Source organism: Lutra lutra, chromosome 4 (genome assembly GCF_902655055.1).
Source record: "Lutra lutra chromosome 4, mLutLut1.2, whole genome shotgun sequence".
Lineage (NCBI taxonomy): Eukaryota > Metazoa > Chordata > Mammalia > Carnivora > Mustelidae > Lutra > Lutra lutra.
Genome location: NC_062281.1, coordinates 64,997,885 through 65,020,824, shown reverse-complemented (window position 1 = coordinate 65,020,824; position 22,940 = coordinate 64,997,885). Strand labels below are relative to the sequence as shown.

Sequence of the window (22,940 nt, the reverse complement as noted above, 5' to 3'; positions counted from 1 at the left end):
CCCTTTATATCTTAAGTGAAGTAAATATGTTTTTTTAATTTAACCATAAATCTTTGGGTAGTACTTTTTAAAAATTGAACTTTCCTTTTATTCTAAGTCATTAAAACAATTTCTAAATACTTTGTAATCATGTACTAAAGGGAATAAATAATGTAATCATATGAAAGCTGCAAATAAGTTTAACATAGAATAAGGAGTCCCAGAAAATAAATAATGTAATCATTTGAGAGCTGGAAATAAGTTTAACATAGAATAAGGAGGCCCAGAAATATATAGACATTTAAACTTTTTTTCCCTAAACCAGCTTCCTGGGTTATAAGTGTTTATGGAAGTAAAATATTATCATGATAAAAAATGGTATAGGTCTCCTTGCATAGACCTACAAAGATGTTATTTACTCAGTGATGGCAAGGTCACTGATGTTTCCTGATGTTTTAATACTGCATTCATTCCAGCATTGAGGAGACTGTCAACGGCATTTCACTTCTTGAGGTTCATCTTTTTTTTTTTTTTTTTTTTTTAAAGAATAACGAAGTCTGGGTGTTTTTTGTTTTGTTTTTGTTTTATTTTGTTTTGTTTTAAGGAATCTCATCTCTCCACCTCCAAATCATTAATGTGGGAGATGTGCCTGATGTTGTGGTATCCTCATTCAGCTTCAACTCAGCCAATGTTTGCTAAGCACTTACCTTGTGCTAAACACTGAGCTCAATCCTAGGGACATAAAAAATAAAATAATCATAGATCCTGTTTACAGGAACTTTACATTTCTAGTGTTTGAAATAAAAATGTAAATACATAGTAGTTTTTGCTACAGGTGCTAATTTGATTAAGCACACAGTTTAATGTAGGGATAACACCTAATGTGGAGGTAGGGGATGGGGACCAGGGAATTGTTTCATAGAGAAACCAATTGCAGTGGTGGAGGACAAGTAGATGGAGTTTCAGCAGGCAGAGTGTGGTCATTACCCTTGTAGGTTTGCACTTTTTAAGAATGGACTCCTTTGCTATTGTGCTCTGTAACTGTGCCTGTAAATTGTTCCTTTGCTTTGGTCAGTAACAGTGAAGGGGGTAAGACTTAAACTGTGACTGTCAATGGAAGGGCCAAGAGGTTGTCCATATAACATCAATGTTGGCTTTTTGGTACATCGACACTGGGTTGTGCCGATAGTGTTCTCTCTCTCCCTTCCTTTACATGACAGCTCTTGGTCAGTTGATATCCCCAGGAAGGCAATTTTACTTAACTTGCAAAGATAATCTTTGAAGAAATCCAGGCATGCTCCAAATCACTTTGGATTTCCTGATAGCCTCAGGAGTATCTCGACAGAGTGCAGGAAATCATAAACTTCAGTGATACTGAGGAGTCCTTTACAGAAACCCAAGTGTCACTCAGTGCTGGTACCCTCCAGATCTCAGCTCCTCCAAAGTTTCTAGTCTCCCAAGTTGAAGACCAGACAGGTTTTGGAGACTATTTAATTTGGACAGTTAATAGCTGGTCCTCAGGTTTTTTTGTTTGTTTGTTTTTTGGATTTTTTTTTCATTTAGACATTTTAATCTGTGGTCTGAGCAAATCTAAGAATGAGAAATATTCGAAAGTTTGGACTTTCTCCATGTAACTCCACATTATCTCAGCATAGTCAGCAGTAGTATACTAATGCTGGTCCCTAGATCATGAGATTGCTCTGCCATGACATGGAATGTTCCAAGTCCACTGGGCTATCCTCTAAAATAATGCCATATGCAACCTGTTGCCTAGTTGTCTCAGTGAACAAAGGTCATATAGAAGAAAATTGTATCCAAAAGACTGTTTTGCCTAGAAGTTCACTAATTATGAAAAATGGTATTTGGATGTGAAATATATGTCTTTAAGACCCAAGTATTCCTATCCATTCAATTATTTAGAAAATAAATATTTAAAATATAGGCTCAGTTTTCTTCAAAAGTAGTATATATAAATTCATGATTTAAAATTTTACATATGCTTTTAGCTAAGATGATGATTAATCTATTACATGAAATCAAACAGATTTATGTGAAAAATTTCAGTTAATATAGAAGTTAAAACTTTTTTAGTCAGGATATAGTAATGAATGAATGATTAATATGGATGAGTATGGATATAAAATAAAATGATTATTAAGTTATTCAATTTTAAGACCTGACATCATTAGTAGCCATCTATGTCTCTATTAATATTTTAGTAGATTTCAATCCCTAACTAATCAACTGGTGTTATATTGCCAAATCAATTTAGAAACTAATGTCTACTTTTCCAGCTCTTTCAATATTAGATTTCAATCATATTGTTTATTATTAAAGAATTTTAAGTCCATGTTTTTTGAAGCCTGGTCCCAGAGAAACATACATGATTGTACATATTTGAGGAAAATATAAATCCTAAGTTCCTGAAAATTTATTTGAAATCAAATTTTAGTACATAGAACCATTGTAAAAGATGAGAGACATCTTTTGCAAATCTGCAACATGGTATAGAATAAGTTTGCTATAACTTATATGTGTTTCCAGTGTATAACTTGTCTATATCAGGTATAACTGGCTGAAAAATTTATTATGTCCAATGGTAGTCTGTACTCTTTGTGAAGTGATAAATAAATGAGAAGTATAATTATTAATGTTAATGTAACAAAGGATTGTTCTTCAGTAAATTGGTTGAAGGAGGAAAATAAGTCTTTTAGTTGAATAAGTAGAAGTAAGTAAAACTTTTTACCTTATTTTTTTTATTAAAGGATCTAGCATTAATAATGCATACTGGTTAAGATTTAATTCTTCAGAGTTGTTTAATTGTATGGTTTTGGATTTCTATTTCAAGTGCATTGGGCATGTGAAAATATAGAACATACAGCATCTATAATTTTTAAAGTAGATTAAATATTTACTGTAAGATTGCTTTAAATATAACTTTTAAATTCTGAGCACAAAAATGTGGAATTAATATATAACAGAGAACAAAATATCCAAATTTCTGGAATTTTAAGATATAACAATTTTAAGCACCACTGAAATTGGTGCTCTAATTACAGAAGACATGAATATAGTATCTGCCAGTTCACCTCAAAGTAATTAGTTTTTATCTTCAAATATAAGATACTCTCTAATATTTTAGTAACTATGCTAGAAATACAATGATCACAGTGATTAAATTTGTGTATTTTTAAAAGTTATTAATATCAATAATTTTTCAAAAGTAGAAAGACAGGGACGCCTGGATGGCTCAGTTGGTTAAGCCGCTGCCTTCGGCTCAGGTCATGATCCCAGCATCCTGGGATAGGGTCCCACAATGGGCTCCTTGCTCAGCAGGAGCCTGCTTCTCCATCTGCCTCTGCCTGCCACTCTGTCTGCCTATGCTCACTCTGATAAATAAATAAAGAATCTTAAAAAAAAAAAAAGTAGAAAGACAAATTACAGTGGTACAGCAAGGGATTTATAAAAAGCCTATCCATATCTTTTACTTCCTTAACTTTCATAGAAAATTTGAAGAACTTCACTAATTTAATAGATATTTGAGCTTGTAAATGTAAGCTCATTTTCATTACATGCATTTTTATTTTATTTTTTGGTGAAATATTAATTGCAATTATGTGTTTTATTATTTTCTATATAACTTATACTCCCTTGAAAATATCAGAATTTTTTGAAAAGCACAAGTATTTGTCTTACACATTTTAGTGTAAGATATTACTTAAAAAATGTTTTTTGGCTTGATGATGAGGCAAATATCTAAAAATCACATTCCAGAGATGCTAAAAAAAGAAAACAACATTAGTCATGATTTATATTTTCTGGTCTTGGAAAGTATAATTGTATAAATAAAATTAAATAATCATATAAAAATTAAAAATAACATTGTATTACCAAAAGCAGACAAGGTAATTGCAAATTTATTTTATTTGTTTAAATATAGTAATTATGAACAGTTATACTGCTATTCTTTGCAGAACAGTGATTTCTAAATTTCTAAAACCCCAATATATTACCAGATTATATATAACATAAACTTAAGTCAAGAGAAACTCATTGCATTAAGGCAGTCTTATGGCAAATTCTTTTGCATTGTGACCAGTCTTTATAAATTAAATGTTCACTTCCTTTTCTTTTCTTTTTTTCCCCCAGCTGAAGGCTTCTTAAAACAGAAAGAACCCATATTTACAGAATAAAAACATGTATTTCAATTAGTGAAAAATAGATACTATCATTCAATGATGTTAGAAAAAGGGGGAAGAGGACCCTAAATGTTAAAAAAAAAAACTACCTACCTACCTACCTATCTATATACTTATATTCTAGTGATATTAAGTATGTGAACCAGTCTAAAGGACATGTAAATTTTGTTTTCTTTGAGTATTAATCATTGGAAATACCAGGACAATAGAAAAATTATCACTTTAAAATAAAGATTCTTTGTAGAAAAGCTTCTTTTAAAAAGTCAAGGACTTCCCAAAATTAAATTTATGGATCCTTTAATATTATCTGTAATGTTGCTTTAAATACTGCTTAGAAATTCATTCAGCATAGTACAAAAATAACTTAATATGATACATATTAAGTACATATTAATGAGTACATATGAGTAATTTGTACAATGAGTACATATTAGAGGTTAAAATATTCCAAATTTGTGGGGTGTTAAGGCATAGCGAATTTAAGGACCATGGAAGTCAGTGAAATCTAGAACATACCGAATAAAATAACACCCAGATCACCTCAAGCTAAGTAGCTCTTTTTTAAAAATACAAGATACTTTCAGAAATCCCAGTAATTAAACTGGCAGTTGATGACCACAGTTACCCAAACATTATAAAAAATCTGCACATATATTTTTAAATGTTCACTAAATGAATTAATATACTTGAAAAACTAGGACTTCACACAGATGTATGAAAATATCTTTCACATGCTAAGTAATAAGTATTAACTGTTGTTGAGCTGTGTGATATTTGTAATAGAAGTTCTGTGAAATGGTCCTGCTATTGGATATGGTCCTATATTTTTGAATTCTAACTTCAGCTTGCTTTAGAGCCATCAATGTCTGCACAAAGGCCAAGTAAGTTCAGGCTGAAGTGTCTTCTAAGTGGAGTTGAATAGCACTGTGTTTGTCTCTCTGGACTACAGTGACAACATTTGAGAAAATCCACCCAGACACATTTTTTCACTTAACACATATCATGCACCTGCTTTGTGAGCTGTACTAATTCATATTAATATACAGCACTAGAATATTACATCTTTTATTTTTCTAATTACTTGATCTGTTTGGGCTTTGAGAGAATGTTGCATCTAGTGAACATTGGCATCTGTATAGAACCAGCAATTTATAGATTTTCGCTTCAATTCCCAGTTAGTCCATTTATTAATTCATTCATAGGTGTATCAGTTTCTCTACTTACAAAGTGACTCTGCATCTTCCTGGGAGTTCAAATTTGCACAAATAAGAACATGTTTCATGAAATATTAACTATTCAGGGATGATTCTAAAAATTTCATTTGCTTAAGAAACTTATTTTAAATAAAAATTCCAGTCCCCTCTATCCTTAATTTTTGGTTTGTTAGATTTGAATACATCCCATGAATCACCATTTTCCAACAGGAATGCCCTTCCTCCTGTTCTTTAAGAAATTCTGTTGCAGGTGATCTGTACAGCATACAATGAGAAACATTTTTTTGTTGTTTGATCTAATATATCGTGAAGCAAGGAGAATAAAATTGTAGAAAGTGTGATTTTTATAATAAAAAGAGCCTGGAATACAGGTTTCTGAGTTAACCAAGCTCTTTTGAAATATTTCCTGTAAGACACGGACAAGTCTTGCTAAGAAGCTTTGGTTACTGTAATTTGTATTACTAATTATTTCTGTCTTCCCTCCCAATATTATATTTTATAGGACCACTTGAAAGATGAACTGCTAGAGTACAAAAATTACTTAAGTTATGAAATGATCCTAGCATAGACCTGTGGACATGGTTTCATTGAGATTCTATTTTATCATATTACTATTCTAAACTTTATCTGGGATTCTGACTTTGCTTTTGTTAGATATGATTGATAGACCCCTTCACAGTCTTCTAGAAGTACTCATTTTGTGTTTGGAATTGCATTTGTTATTCATTCTCTTCTTTCCTCATTTGTGTTTCTTTTCAACAAAGTATTGGAACATTCCCAAATGATAACTGGCATTTACATGTAGAGATTGGCTTTTAAATAATATAAACTCGCACGTCACCAAAAACATATGTCATCCTACCTGATAGACTTTTATGGCATATAATAAGAAATATTTTTTTTAATTTTTTCTAGTGGTAAAAGTAGATCAACATAACAGAATAAAGTCAAGAGTTTGAAAATAAGATCTAAACCCATAGATATATTATTGACAATTGTCCTTCTTCTCCACTGTAGACCTCTATGAAAATTCCTTTATTTTAGAGATAGCTGTTTTGTTAATACATATTTCTCTCTTTGAAATAAGTTACAGATTGTTTGACATATAACAGTAATATAAGTTAATATGCTTTTCCATATTTAGGTCATAGCTTTTCATTGAGTATCTTGCAAAGGTGTGAGCCACATTGTGATGTGATTATTGGTCTATGTCTAGAGCACTGAACTAAAAAACTCTTAAGACCAGCTCCAGCCCTCATGCTACCTTCTGCTAGTTTTGTCATCTGAGCTACAAGTACCTAATTATAAAATGCTGGTAAAAATTTCAATCTTCCTATCACATAGGGATGTTGAGGAATAAAAATGGGGTGTTCTCTGCCCTATTTATATTATAAATAATAATTATTTTCTTTTTGTCATAATAGGAATATTTGGGAAAAAAACCTAGAATTTATAGATGGAACTTTCCTTCCAAGTAAATTTATATCCTCCAACCCCATATACATTTTGTCTGGCTATAACCGGGAAAAAATAGCTTCCTGTAGCTTTGGAAATACCAGCTAACAGTAAAAATTGATGTTTCCCACAAGATAATACAAAGTCTTGAATAGAAAGGAGGTAAAGCTACAAATGTATTTGCAAACCAAAATAATTAACATATCAATATAATGCATTACTTTTTTTATTTTTAACATGGATATTTAAGAAAGGGCAAACATTGATATGGTTTGGTTAAAGATACAGAGCAAATTACTCCACTGTCTTTAATTTTCTTCCATATAAGTGTGTAATTTCTAGGAGGAAAAGAAAAAAAATGTTTTGTGCATGCACAAGAGTATCCACTAGCATAAGTGAGCTGGGAGCTGAATAGAGGGAGAGAAAAAGACAAGATATGTAAGAACTAGAAATTTGTACCAGATATTTACATGCTTTTGTGTAGATAAAACCATAAAAGTGTTGAAAAATCTACAAGCTTTAAAGACTCTTCAGTTATATTAACAAGTATGAAAATATTGATACAGCATACTTTTCTGGGTTTACATTAATTCATTGTATAATCAAATCACAAACAATTTGAAAATCAGTGTTAAATATTATTAGGTTTTGTTGCTTTTGAAATAAACTTTCACATTTCAAGTACATAATAAAATGGTGATGTTATACTTCAAGATGATTTGTTTAGCTGTGGTATTGATTTTCACAGTTTGAATTTAAATTAATTTTGTACTCTATGTAAGAGCCATTTGAAAGTAGTGCCAAAATCACTATTTTATTGTATTTTTTGCTTGTTTGAAAATATGCAACAGAGTGTTATTAACTTAGCATTGACATTAAAAAGATAGGCATTAAAAAGGTATTAAAACTGTTCTTCTGAATGTTTAAAACTTCTTGTGTAACAGCAGTAATCTGTTTAGATTTCTACATGTTACAGTATTACTGATATTTAATCATCTCTAAATAGAAAACTAAAATTATTGAGGTTATAATATTGAATATGCAGTAATAGAGGGGTTATAGAACTTGTCAATTATTTTCAATATCTGAAAGCAACAGTTTTTGTAAAGTTTCATTAAAGATTTTTAAAGGTATTTTAAAATACCTTTTTGAAAAGCACAAGTATTTGTCTTACACATTTTAGTGTAAAATATTACTTAAAAAATGGTTTTTTGGCTTTCTCAGAGTTGATGATGAGGCAAATATCTAAAAAATCACTTTTTAAAATGTATTTTAAAGATACATTTTTCAAAATCTGAAATATTTAAATGGTTCTATATAGGAATTTCTTTTAGAATGAAAGTATTGTGATTTTCTTTTTTTAATAGTCTTATAGTGTGTAATTTCAGAAAATACTCTTAATAATCATGAAAATATTTTTTTAAGTTGCTCTAAAACTTTTAAATAGAAGGGTACTAAGGAACACAATGGGAAAAAATATGACACTGTTCTAATGGAGGTAAATTAAATTTAGTGATTTTATTTTACTTTTCAACATTTTAGTTTCTTTCTACAAAAGATATTCAATGCCTAATATTAATATAGAATGAATTTACAGAGTATAAATGTAAAATTTCATGTAAAATTTTAGTTTCTTTAAAATTTAGTTTTTCAGGAATTGTCAGAAAGCAGCTTAGTAAGTCAGCTGCTTTTCATCTTTTAAGCGCTGTCATATTTGCTTTTTTAATTGCTAACATTTGTTTGAGTAAAATCTATTTCAGGAGTTTAATGAAGAGTATTATAAATTTGGTAAAACAAACAATCTAATGAGATTAATTTTGTGAAAGATAGTATAGCATGATATTAGAAATAACAGCATACATGAGCTTTGTATGAGCTTTGTATTCAGGCAAACTTAGTTCCAAGTTTCACCATTGCCTCTTACAAATTCTGTGTTTTGAGAATGCTAACTTTTTTCTTTCTAATATCAGATAGATACATCATCAGAAAAATAGGAACTTTAGCAATACTTATAGGGTTTTGTGAAGATTAATTAATAATTCATATGAGGTTTTCAGTGCATCTGATAAAGGATTAGAGCTAGGAAAAGGATTTGTTACTGTACTTCGTATTATTTATATACCAATTCCTTTCCTATCTCCCCCTAGTACATATGGTTTAGTACATGTGAGAAAGAAGATCCTAGGATTTTGGCCTTGGGGGTTTAAGTTTAGTCTTTTATCATAAATGTCTCATATATATACGTTCCACATATTTAGAAATTATCTCAACAGGTACTCTCCACTTGATATTTAAGTCCTACTTCTAATTCTTTCCCTTACCTTAAAAAAAAAAATCACAGGCAACTTTCTCATAAGAGAATGCCACATGAGCCTATATTTTCCCGTGTGTCAGAAAGAATCTTGGCCTTTTCTTCCATTGAAAGATAATATCCCCATTAGAAGAGAATATTATAATATTCAATTTTTTTCCTAATAATTTGACTGAAATTATTTTCAGCAATTTTAATACTAAAACTTTTTAAAAATAGTATCAAAACCTAGGAATTTATATTTGATTTTCTCTTATATATTTTTGTTTTTGTTACCAGATTACTGCCTCCCTGATTTACAGTCATTGACATTCATAGGCCTTAACTAGTCTAAGAAAGGTGATATCCGGTTTGTAGAAACATGGAGACTTTTTGGCCCATGCACCCCAACTTACCTTGGGAATAAGATTTGTTGCATTCCAAAACTGGCTCAAAGAAGTAATCATTTTCCAAAGCTTGTGCAGGCTATATGCATTTTCATATTAAAATGCATTCTTCTCTCTTTTTTTTTCCCAATAATGCTATCTTTTACCTTCTCATGATACAGAAAATGCACATTCAATAATATAAGCAAAAATATCAGGAGAGGAAGAGGGATTTTTTTTTCAGGCTACAATCTGGTGCTCTTATCTTTTTTTGGTGGACTTCAGTTGTTCATAATCTAAAACTTTCTCAAATAACATTGTTATGATTTTGATACTATCTGATTCCTAACATCTGGGTGGCTGAGTTAAGGACATCTTTTACTGAAAGTAGTAGTTTAAGATAAGAAATGTGTCTCTGCTCATATATAATCTAAACACAAAAGGACCAAGGGCCAAACAAACTCCTAGCCGCTCTACTTTGATAAAGAAAATTAACAGTGTGAGAGAAGTGGGGTTCTTGGATGGCTCTGTTGGTTAAGCATCTGACTCTTGATTTTGGTTTAAGCATTATCTCAGGGATAATGAGATCCAAGCCCCATCTCTGCCGATGCTCGCATGGAGCTTCCTTCAGATTCTCTCTCTCCCTCACCCTTTGCTGCTCCTCCCACCACTCACACTCTTTTCTCTCTCGAAAAAAAGAATGTAAGAGAAGTTATTCTCCAATATAAAAGTTTTTAACTGGAAGAAAGACATTTCTAAAACATACATTTAAGATAAAAAAAAGCAACATTTTTTTGTGATAAAGTTCAGATTATTTCCTCGCTATTCCACTAATAAACAAACATGGTTGTTCCTTTAGAAATGTTATCTTTGTGTAAAATACAATTTCCAGCCATAAAGAGAAATGCATTTCACATTTATAAGTTTATTTTCTAAATGGTATAATTTCTAAATTGTATCATTGCTTTCTCTAGAAATCAGGTATTTAAGTAATTCTTGGTTCAAGGGGGGAAAAAGCAAGAACAGTCATATGTGTTCATTACTGGTCTTATAATGACTTCAGGATTTTGGCATTCTTGGTTCCCTCTTCCACTGAATGTTCAAATGTGCATACTATCAACTTATTTCATTGTTTATTACCTTCCTAATAGGCAAAAAAAAAAAAAAAGGAAACTTGAACAAAGAATAATTTTCTCTAGAAAACTACTGGCAATTTTTGACAATATAAGCTAATTTAGGAAATTTTAATATCAAATATTCTAGAAGTCAACTGTCCTTTAAAATAATATTTCCTTTTTATTATTAAAAGATATATATTCAGTGTAAAGAGTGTGAAATTATAGAAGTCAAAGTAGATAAATGTTATATGTTACACAGAAATAATTACTGTTAAAATGTTTTGATAATATTTTAGATATTTTTATATATGATGTATGAAGAATATTATTATCGTGTACATTTGTAATATGCAATAAACTGTGCTAAGTGCTTTCTTTTTTTTTCTTTAAAGACTTTATTTATTTATTTGACAGACAGAGATCACAAGTAGGCAGAGAGGCAGGCAGAGAGAGAGAGGGGGGAAGCAGGCTTTCTGCCAAGCAGAGAGCCTAATGTGGGGCTTGATCCCAAGACCCTGAGATCATGACCTGAGCTGAAGGCTTTAATGCACTGAGCCACCCAGGCACCCCTGCTAGGTGCTTTCTCTACATTACTTAGTAATTACAGCACACCATGGGGTAGGCTGTATTATTATCCTCACACTGTAGAAAAGGACACAAATCCTTGCAAAGCAAAATTTACCTAGATTATATAGTTGATGAACTCAAGAATCAGATTCCTAAGCTTTTGAATTAAACACTAACTATGCAACAGACACACATTAAAATGCATGTTTAAATTAACATATGTATATTTACTTGCCATATATATGCAGTTTTCACATAATAAACAAAATTTAAAATTTAACATCAAGGGCTTCTGCTTCAAGTTATGATGGAATAACTGACATGTAGGACACAATGAGAAGGTGGCCATCTGCAGCCCAAGGAGAAAGCACTCACCAGTTATTGCCATGTTGATCTTGGACTTCCCAGACTCCATGATCATGAGAAAATAAATATCTATTGTTTAAGACACCCAGTCTAAGATATTTTGTATGGCAGCCTAAGCCAACTAAGAAACTCATAAACATTATGCTGACCTAAAGAATCCAGACACAAATGATTACATATTACTAATTTAACCATAAGAAATTCAAGAACAGGCAAAACTAATCTATGGTGATAGAAATCAGAACATGGTGGGCCAGGTGAGGGATTAGAATGAAGAAACTTCCTAGGGTGATAGAAATATTTTATATATGACTGGGTTGTTCATTACATGGGTGTACATATACATTTCTCAAAACTCATTACATTGTACACTTAATACCTGTGCATTTTACTAAAAATTTGGATTGAAAGATAAAATAGCAATTTTCACAAATAAAAATTGTGGCTGTATACTTTTACATCATGATAATATTCCAGGAGTTAAAATTAAAGTTGACATTTGTTATTGTTTCTGAAATGAAATGATGGTTGAATTTCATGTAAAAGCACATGAGGTATGAAAAGTAATTTGAGACAATCATATGGGTCCTTGCTACGGAAATGTCTTATAACTGTGACCTCTGATAAGTTTTGTAAAAATATGTGTCTTTTGTAAGCATGATGTTTGAATAATCCTGAGCAGAAACAGAAATTGTCATTTTAATTTCATAGTAGCACTTCAAAAGTCAGAATTTGATCTTTGATGATAAATTTCCTAGTTTTGAATATAAATACTCTTCCAACGTGGTCACTATCATTTATTTGAAATACTGAAATTTCCTTTCTTACCAGGGTGCCTGTGACTTAAAGAATGAAAGATGTGGTAATTTGACCTGAAAATGCCCTTACTGTCAACTGAAAATGTATAGTACTATACTATGAATGTGATTATATTCCTTTTTAAGCATCTTTATTGAGATTGCACCATTACATAAAATTCATTCAACATGTACGTTTCAATGGTTTTTGCATAATTCACAGTATTTTGCAAGCATTTCACAATCCAAGAATACTTTCCTTACCCCAAAACAAACACAATTTTAGCAGTCACTACTTGTCTCTCACACCACCCACTCCCTCACCTCTAGGTAATCTTTAATCTACTCTCAGCATTACATATAAATGGAATCATATACCATGTAGTCTTTTGTAAAGGACTTCTTTTACTTTGAATGAAGTTTACAAGATTTATCAATGTTGTAACATTTAAAAAAAATAAAGCAGACTTTAGGTATTAGAGCATCTTTGGGTTCACAGAGAATTGAACTGAAGATACAGAGAGTTCCCACATACCACCCACTCTCATATATGCATAGCCTCCCCTTCTATTATCACACAGAGTGATATGTTTGTTATAATAAACTTATATTGACTCTTTACCATCACTCAAAATCTATACTTTACACTTGGGTTCATTTTGATATTTTATATTCTATTGGTTATGAAAATGTCCATTATATCATCAGAGTAGTTTTATTACCCCCCAAATTCTCTATGCCATATTTGTGCCTCCTTCCCCATAACCCCTGGAAACCACTATTTCCTTTACTTTCCCCTTAGTTTTGTCTCTTCCAGAACATCACACAGTTGGACTTATGCAGTTTATAGGATCCTGAGATTGACTTCCATGCAGTTCTGCACAGTTTATTTATCCATTCATCTACTTGAAAGACATCTTGGTTGCTTCCAAGTTTTTGTGGTTGCAAATAATGGTGTTGAAAATATCTGTGGGAAAGTTTTTGTGTGTACATGAGTTTTTCAGTTAATTTGAGTAAATACCAAGGAACATGATTACTGGATTGTACAGTAAAATTGTAAAAAGTTTGTAAAAAACTGCCAACTGTCTCCTGAGGTGGCTGAACCATTTTGTATCCCCATCATCAAGGAATGAGAGTTCCTTTTGCTGCACATCTTCACTAGCATATTGTATTTTAAATTTTTTTGATTCTAGCCATTCTATTAGGTATGAAGAGTTATCTCTTGTTTTAACTTACAATTCCCTAATAATATATGATGTTGAGCACTTTTAATATGCTTATTTGCCATCTACATATGTCTGTTCAGATCTTTGACCTATTTTTTTATTTGTGTTTATTTTCTTATTAAGTTTTAAGATCTCTTCGTATATTTTGGGTAACAGGCCTTTATCAGATGTATCTTTTACAATTATTTTCTCTGTCATTCTTTGGCATTGTCTTTCCCAGAACAGAAGTTTTTAATGTAATCAAGTTCAGCTTACTGATTCTTTATATTAATTCATTCTCCATGGATAATGCCTTTGGTGTTGTGTCTAAAAAGGTATTAACTTACCCAAGATCACTAAGTTTTTCTGTATGTTATCTTTTAGGAGTTTTATAGCTTTGCCTTTTACATTTAGGTCTGTGATTCATGAGTTAATTTTTGTGAAGGATGAAAGGTCTGTGTCCAAATTAACTTTTTTCTACATGTGAATATCCAGTTATTCCAGTACCATTAATTGAAAAGACTATCTTTTCTCCATTTCATTACCCTTACTCCTTTGTCAAAGATCAGTTGACTATAGTCATGTGGATCTATTTCTAAGCTCTCTATTCTGTTCCACTCATCTGGGTGTCTGTTCTTTTACCGATGCCACACTGCCTTATTTTAGGTATATGATAAGTCTTGAAGTTGGGTCTTTCAGTCCTCCAGTTTTGTTCTTCTGCTTCATCATTGTGTTGGCCTCTTTTGTCTTTCCATATAAACTTGTGAGTAACTTTGTATATATCCACAAAATAACTTCCTGGGATTTTAATTGGGACTGTAATTGAATGTATAGATCAAGTTGGGAAGAATTGACATCTGGATAATATTGAGTCTTCCCGTTCCTGAATATGGAATACCTCTCCATTTATTTATTTATTTGATTTCATTCATCAGAGTTCTGCAATTTTCCTTTGTTAGACTTAGATAACTAAGTATTTCACTTTGTAGGGTGCAAATGTAAGTGGTATTGCACTTTTAATTCCAAATTTCACTTATCTATTGCTGTTTTTTTTTAATGCAATTGACATTTGTATACTAACCAGTGTCCTGAAACCTTGCTATGATTACTTGTTTGTCCTAGGCAATTTTTTGTCAGTTGTTTCACATATTTTACATAGACAATCATGTCTTCCTTTGCAATCTGTTTACCTTCTACTTCCTTTTCTTATTACATTGGCTAGAACTTGAAATACAGTTTCAAGGATTGATGATAGAGAACATTCCTTACTTTCACCTAATCTTAGTGGGAAGGCTTTGAGTTTCTCATCAGTTAGTAGTAGGATTTTAGCTGTAAGTTTGTGTAGATTTTCTTTCTCAAGTTGACAAAACTCCCCTTTATTCCTAGTTTATTGAAAGTTTTTATGAGGAATGGATGTTGGATTTTGTCAGATGCTTTTCTGCATCCCTTGATTTGATCAAGTGATTTTTTTAGTCTGTTGATGTGATGAATTATGTTGATTGATCATTTTTGAAAGTTGAGCCAGCCTTGCATACCCAGAATAGACCTAACCTGGTCATGGTTAATATTCTTTTGATACATTAGATTCAATTTCTAAATATTTTGTTGAGGATTTTTGCACTTGTGTCTATGAGAGGTATTGGACTGTAGTTTTCTTGTAATATCTTCATCTATTTTTGGTATTGAGGTAATGCCTTCCTCAAACAATGAGTTAGGAAGTATTCCCTCTGCTTGTATCTTCTGGAAGAAATTTTAGAGAACTGGTATAATTTCTATCTTACGTGTTTGGTAGATTCACAAATTAAGTATCTGAGTCTGTTATTGATTCAATTTCTTTAATAAATATAGGCCTATGCAGATTGTCTATTTCTTATTTGTTTTTATGTGACTTTTGGTAGTATTTGTCCTTCAAGTAATAGGTGCATTTGATTTAGGTTACCAAATTTACATACATAAAGCTATTCATACTATTGCTTTATCATTGTTGTCATGTTTGTAGTATCTGTAATGATGTTCCCTGTTTCATTTCTGATCTCAGTAATTTGTGTCTTCTCTGTGGTTTTCTGTGTTAGCTTGGTTAGAAACTTACCAATTTTATTCCGCTTTTCAACAACCAGATTTTGGTTTTGTTTATTTTTTTTCTGTTGATTTCCTGTATGAATTTCTTTGGTTTCTGCTCTCATTTTTGTTAGTATTTTTTCTTCTCCTTACTTTGGACTTATTTTGCTCTTCTTTTTCTAGTTTCTTAAGGTAGCTTAGATTATTGATTTTAGAGTTTTCTTTTTTTCTAATATGTGTATTCAATGCTAAAAATTGTCTTCTAAGCACTGCTTTGGCTACATCCACAAATTTTGATGCTTATTTTCATTTTCATTTAGTTCAACATATTTTTTTTAAGATTTTATTTTAGTTATTTGACAGAGATCACAAGTAGGCAGAGAGGCAGGCAGAGAGAGAGAGGAAGGGAAGCAGGCACCCCGCTGAGCAGAGAGCCTGATGTGGGGCTCGATCCCAGGACCCTGAGACCATGACCCGAGCCGAAGGCAGAGGCTTAACCCACTGAGCCACCCAGGTGGCCCAGTTCAACATATTTTTTAATTTGAATTCATCTTTAACTATCTGTTATTAAGAAATATATTGTTTAATCTCCAATTATTTTCTGACCTTCCATTGTTTTTCTGTTATTCATTTTAATTTAATCCCAGTATGGTCTGAAAGTAGTTTTATTATTTTTATTTTTTACATTTGTTATTTTTTATGGCCGAGAATGTGGTCTGTGTTGGAGACTGTTTCATGTGAGTTTGAGAAGAGTGTGTATTCTCCTGTTGTTGATGACATAGTCAATAGACATCAATTATATACAATTGACTGATAGCACTGTTGAGTTCAACTATGTCCTTACTGAATTTTTGCCTGCTGGATCTGTCCATTTCTGATAGAGGGATGGCAAAGTTTCTACCTATAACAATGAGTCCATTTATTTCTCCTTGCCATTTTTTCCGTCTTTGGCTCATCTATTTTGGTGCTTCTTTGTTAGGCATGTACATATTAGGGATTATTATGTTTTCTAGGAGAATTGGTCTATTATGGTGTAATGCTCATCTTCATCCCTGATAACTTTTCTTGTTCTGAAGTTTGTTCTGGGTTGTTGAGTTTTTTCTCTCAACACTTTATTTCACTTCACTTTATTCTTGCTTGTATAGTTTTTGAGAGGTTGGAAGTAATTCATATCTTTTCTCCGGAGATAATGTGTTTCCCCACCCCACCCCTGGCTGCTTTCAAGACTTTTTTTCCTTATCTTTGATTTTCTGCAGTTTGAATACAATGTGTCTAAGTGTAGGGTTTTTGTATTTGTTTTTGTTTTGCTTTTTAGACATTTATCCTGCTTAATATTCTCTGAGCTTTCTGGATCTGTGGTTTTGTCTGACACTAGTTTGGAGGATATTTTCAGCCATTATTGTTTCAAATATTTCTTTTGGCCTTTTCTCTCTTTCTTCTGGTATTCTTATTATCCATATGTTACACTTTTTGTGGTTATTCTGTAGTTCTTGGATATTCTGGAGATTTTTTTTTTTCAAGTTTTTTTTCTCTTTGCTTTTCTGTTTTAGAAGTTCCTATTAACATATCGTCAAGCTTAGAGAGTCTTTCCTCAGCCATGTCTAGTGTACTAATGAGCCCATTAAAGACACTCTTCATTTCTGTTAGTTTTCAATCTCTAGCATTTCATTTTCATCCTTTCTTAAAATTTCATCTCTGCTTAAATTGTCCCTCTGTTCTTACATGCTGTCTATATCCATTAAAGCCCTTAGCATCTTAGTCATTGTAGTTTTAAATTTCTGGATTGATATTTCTAACATCCTTTCCATATCTCAGACTTATAGTAAGCCTTCAGTTTCAGTCTTTCAGCTTTGTTCTTCTCCTTTTATATTATATTGAGTCTGAATCTGATGCTTGCCCTATCACTTGGATTATTTTTTGATTTTTAGTATGTCTTGCAGTTTTCCCCTTGATAGCCAACCTTAACATATTTGGTAAAAGGAACTGTGGTAAATAAGCCTTTAGTAATGTAGTTGTAACTTTTGGGAGCAGGAGAAGTGTTCTATAGTCCTAGGATTAGGTCTCAGTTTTTTAGTGAGTCAATGTCTCTGGACTGTGGAATTTATAAGTATTTTGCATTCTCCTTGCTCCGCCTAACCCCTTAGATAGAGATAGGATAACTACAGGATGCTGGCATTAAGTATTTCCTTTGTGTTAGGTATCTTACTTCTCCAGGTCAATTAGACTAAAAAATTTAATAGTTTAGGCTCTGGTAAGATAGTTTCTTTCAAAGGCAGGCCTTGTTAAGAACAGAGTACTCTGGCATATTTCAAGATGCTTGAAGGCTCTCCCTGCCAGAAGCACAAGGTGGATTTTTCCATGGTATTCATTCTGAGAATGTGGTAAATCTCCTGTAAACTCACAAATGTATTGTTGCTCCTCCATGACTGAGCCCTCTGAAGTTTTTAACTTTCAGACTTGTCTAACCTGTGCCCAAGCAATTCATCAATTACAGGTTAGGTATACTTACCAAGGCACTGCATCCCATGAAGTCCTCTATTTATAGGTTTCTTCTCTAGAAAATTGTGATTATCTGTCTCTGCCTATCTATCCAATTCTGGGGGCAGTGGTTTGCCATACACGTACACATGTATTTTTTATCATTTTTGTCTAGTGTATATGTGTGTATATATATATATACACACATTATATATGTATGTATATGTGTGTGTATATATATATGTATGTATATATATTAGTTTTGTCCCTTGTTTTTAAAATTCAAGCTCAGAGACTTGTTGCCTACTTGGTAGGTATATTCTATTTATATTTATTTGATCTGAAAGTATTTAAATTTATTTTGCTACCTTGTTCTGTGTTTTATATTTGCTATACTGTTTTTTCTTCTTCTACCTATTTTTTTCCTAGTTTTTGTTTGTTTTACTACTTTACTTCCCATCCACAGATTTCTATTGGCTTGTCAGTTTTTGTTAAATAATTCAAAAGAGGTAGCATGGTCAAGAGAATGGCCTTTGGAGTTAGCATGCCAAGATTTAAGACTCCCAAGTTCACCACTTAGTAATTGTACAACCTTAAGCCAGTTATTTCAACCACTCTCTTCTGCAATTTTTTCATTTGCAGAAGAATTGTCTTGAGGACTGAAAGAGTAAATATATGTAAATAGTACTCGATGTATAGTAATTCTAAGCACCACATGAGTGTTTGCTATTCTCCACTTCTCCTTTTTTCTTACCTCCTTTATTCTGCTGAGATTCTTGCATTCTCTTTACATTCTTTAAAATTTTTAACATATATTTTTGACATAACAAAGTCGAAGTGTGATCAACATCTCTAGCCTCCTTCTTAGCAAAACTAAAATTTTAGAACATTTGCTATTAATTTTTCACCTCCATGTTCTACTTTATTGTGTTCTACAATTTCAGCTCTATCCTGTGTTTTAATTCCCCAAGAGTTTGTCAGTATTTGGTTTTATAGTCAGTGCTTCTTTAGATTTGCCAGTGTATTTTTCATCATCTTTGCTCAGTTTTGTTTTTTCCTTCTGGATTCAATTTCTCTCTTTCTGAAAAAGACTTTTTAATAGTTCTTTTCCTTAGGGTTCTTACAAATGCACACTCATTCTTAAATGATAGTTTAGCTGGTGTAGACTTCTAGGATGGTGGTCATTTCTGATCAGGATTTTAAAGACAATACTTTGAAGAAGTCAGTTTGTCTTTTCTGTATACATATTATGTCCTTCCATTTCAGTGACTCTTGAGATCTTTCTCTTAGTCACATTCTATTCTTCATGTATCTTAATCTCTGTCAAATATTTTTAAAAATAAAATGTAATCATGAAATATTTTAAGAATATGGGAAATTATGGAAAGTAATCACAAATATCTATTGTATTCATCATTACATTTGACAGATTTCATCATTTTGTCATACTTACTCGAAATACTTTTTAAGGATCAAAAATCACATAGATACAGCCAAGTTCCCTATCTCATTCCCGTTGTTTCATTTCTTCCTTCTTCTCCAGGGCTTACTACAATGCAAAAGTTGGTTTGTATTCTTTCATTCCATGGTTTTATATGGTAAGAGATGTGCCCATAATAATGTACAATTTTAAATATTTACATCTGTGGTATCATATTGTACATACAATTTGGGTAGTTTCTCTTTTCAAGTAATTTTATGTTTTGGAAAAGTATCCATGTTGATACATGTAGATATAGTTCAGTCAGTGTAGCCCTTGTATTTTATTGTATAAATATAACAAAAATTTTTTATCCATTTTTCTACTCATCAGTTTCCAGATTTATACTATTACCTTCAGTGTTGCTATGAATATTCTTACCCTGTCTCCATGGGCACCTGTTCTGGAGTTTCTTTGGGGTTCATACCTGACACTGGTACTTCTGGGTTGTGGGTGTTTGTATATATGCAACAGTTTGGATTTTACTTAATTTCTTTCATTTATCTCTTTGTATACCTGGGTTAGTTTCTCTGCAGACTGGGTAATGATTCTCAACTAGGGAGAGTGCTGCACCACTTAGGTGCATTTCTGAATGTGTGAAGGCATTTTTACTTGTCATAACATCTGAGGGGCTCCTCTGGCATTTATTGTACGGAACAGGAATGTTAAGTATCCTGTATTGTGCAAGATTGTCGTGGGTACTGAATAATTTTCCTACTTAAATTGTCAGTGGTGCCCCTGTTAAGATACATTTCATTGCTTGAGGGTATATGGCTAGGAATGATATTGCTGTTGTTGCCATATGGTATAAACATTTTCAAATGTGGCTCAGATTACCATATTGAACTCCAAAGTGATTGCACCTATTTATTGTCTTAATAGGAATGAATAAGTGTTTCTGGTTTTCTACAATTTTTGACTATACATGATATTGTCAATTAAAAAAAATTTTTTTGACTGTATGGGGTGATGGGTGTATTAATTAATTTGATTGTGATAATCATTTCACATTGTATACATATATTAAGTCATACCCTAAAAAATCATGTCACATACAACTTAAAAAACATTGTCACTTTAATTATGAAATAACTCATTACTTCAAAAATTTTCATTTCTCTGATAACTAATGAAGTTGAATTACAGTATTTTCTATTTCCTTAATTATCTCTTTAGGGTTATAGATGATTTCCTTAGATATGTTGTCCCATTCTCTCTGTTTGACTGTAGTTATCTTGTCCTTTAACATATTTACTTCCAATTATTATATTTTTCACACCCGGAATTTTACTTTTTAAAATTCAAATCTATTTGTTTTTGTTGTCTTCCCCATGTTTACCAGTCTTTCATTATAGTTCCTGAATGTTCATTTTTGTCTTTAACATTTTAAATAAACTTATATTTAGTCTTCGAAGTTAATCTATCATCTTCAGTTCTTGGGGTATCAGTTCTCCCTTTGTTTTCATTTGTTTGTGCTCCCTCATGATGGTTTTCTTTTTTAATGTTATTTATGGCTTTTAATTGTGACCAAGTTTGGTGGAGAGTGCCACCCATTTAGCATGGGCTGTGGAAGGATTCATACAAAGTGTTATTGCATTTCTCTTAAAGGACAGTAGGAGGATTTCTCAGTTCAGTTTTTATGTTAATTTCTCAACTTGGGCTTTTCTCATCACTTGGACATTGTAAATTAGGATTTTACACTGCCATGTAGTATATGTTTGTGTTTCCATTTCTAATGGCTTCTCATCCTACAAGAATCAATGGATGACAAGCTTCCTTGCTACTTCCATGGCTGAGTAAGGGAATTTTTTTTGGTCTCAATTTCTGGGCACAGTTTAATGAAACATACAGCATTTGGATGTTCTTTACTTTATGCAGAAGACTCCATTCTAGCTCCACAATTTATGTGAGCCAAAGGCCTCATCTCTTTACTTCATAAATTCCTGCCACTAGCCTCATGGCCTACTTATCCAGTCCTAGAACTCTATAGGCTATAGGCTTTAGACTAGATGTCTTTGTTCTAGATTTTTTCTTCTTTGTTTCTGTTACATGAAGACTTCCTTTCTTTTAGAATTTATTTGAAGTAACTTTATTTTGTTATACGTTATTTAGCATTTCTGTGTTTAGGATGACCGAAAGCCTTTTGTGACATTCAATTAGCCACATTGGTAGAAATTTACATTGTTTACTTTGAATGAAATCAGAATACTAGTTTTTAAATGTAACACATAGGGGTGCCTGGGTGACTCAGTCTGTTAAGCTTCTGTTTTAGGCTCTGGTCATAATCTCAGGGTCCTGGGATTGAACCCCACATCTGGCTCCCTGCTCAGTGGGAAGCCTGCCTGCTTCTCTCTCTCTCTCTCTCTGCTACTCCCCCTACTTGTGCTCTCTCTCAAACAAAGTTTTTAAAAAATATTAAAAATTTAAAAATAAATGCAAGAAATATATAGAGAAGTATATAAAATTTGTTTTTATAAATAAGCAGCAAACATGTAATTTAATTTTTGAAAAGCAAATTGGTCAAAAATTGTATAAATTTATATGAACTATAAATATATAAATTAGCATACAAGTATCTATCTCTACCTCCATGCATTAAAGCAGACTACTATCCATGGTTAACTTAGGGGGACAGAACTAAGGAGAGAGGGAATCTTTCATGTTTCTACTTTATAGATTTCCTTGTTGTGTGATTTTGTACATAGGCATTTAAACAAGAAAAAGATGTTAAAACTATTAATAACTTTAAGACAAGGCGAAAATCTTGTACACCTAAAAGACAGATTGTGAATTTGTTTCGCTGACTGCTGTGTATTGGGTAAGTCTGGAAATGCAGCCAGCCTCAGAGCAAACCCCAGGATCTGGGTGCAGGAGCAGTTGGTGAAGTGACTGAGAGCAGAACGTGTCTCAGATGCCTGCTGGAGACAAGGACCACGTGAATCAGACTGACTGCAGCCACCCATGGAGGAAATCAGTATCGTTCTTTGTCCTCTCTGTTTTGCCAACCTTATGGCATTTTGAGCTTTTTATAGAGGGCCACAAAGTTCTTGTGGATTTTTAAACATTTATAGTAATGCAGGTTGCAGGTATGATAGATACCAGCCACAAATGGCATTTAAAGGTCAATTGAATTTCCCTTTCAGAGCACACTGCCTTCAATTTTGGTAGCCACATACTCCCTTTTTAAATTTTTCATTCTTATTCAACCTTCCACAAACCATATTTGATTTATCATAAAATAAGAAATAACAATGATTCCAATAAATGTTCCTAAACCTAAGTTTCTTAACTCATTTTGACTCTACCTTTAGATCATTTCTGCCACACATACAACCTACATTATCCACA

General features: G+C 32.2%; 1 protein-coding gene across 1 annotated transcript in view; it reads left to right on the top strand.

Moving 5' to 3' along the window:
- The window catches only part of C4H8orf34 (chromosome 4 C8orf34 homolog), a 383,506-nt gene that overhangs the window by 157,223 nt on the left and 203,343 nt on the right, over positions 1-22,940 (top strand).